We start from the raw sequence: 526 nt of genomic DNA, 5'->3' as shown, positions 1-526 counted from the left end.
GCACGGTGCGAGCCAGGAAATGCTCCCCGGGCCCGGCGGAGGGCGGGGGAGCAGGAGGGGCGATGGCGCTCCGCGGCGCCCCCGCCGGCGGGGAGAGGAATGGCGGGTGGGAGGGTAGGAGCGCGGGGCTGCCCTGGACGGATCAGCCGGCTCCGCTCACTGCCGGGTGGTCTGGGGGCTCGCCGGAGGTTGGGGAGCCCCGGGGAATCCCGTCTTCCCCTCAGCAAGAGGCTGTGCCCTGTCAGTGATCTGTCAGCCCTGCTGGAGCTTCCCAGCACGGCCCTTCCTGGGCAGCCCCTCTGCAGGCGGGAAGTTACTGCCGTTGGGACCGGCGGGTGCCGCAGTGCCAAATCACCACTTGGCCATAACACCCCTTCTCTGAAGAGCAAACGCAGCGCGGTTCAGTTCCCTTCTGATTCGTTCAAAGCTGCCTGGCAGCTGAAAAAAGTAGAAACGCTTTATTTTTAGAGGTAAAATCCGAGATTTGAAAGATGAGATCTACAAGTTTGAATATGTTGAAGGAAAT

This window comes from Harpia harpyja, chromosome 21, assembly GCF_026419915.1.
Source record: "Harpia harpyja isolate bHarHar1 chromosome 21, bHarHar1 primary haplotype, whole genome shotgun sequence".
Lineage (NCBI taxonomy): Eukaryota > Metazoa > Chordata > Aves > Accipitriformes > Accipitridae > Harpia > Harpia harpyja.
This window is presented reverse-complemented; position numbering follows the sequence as displayed.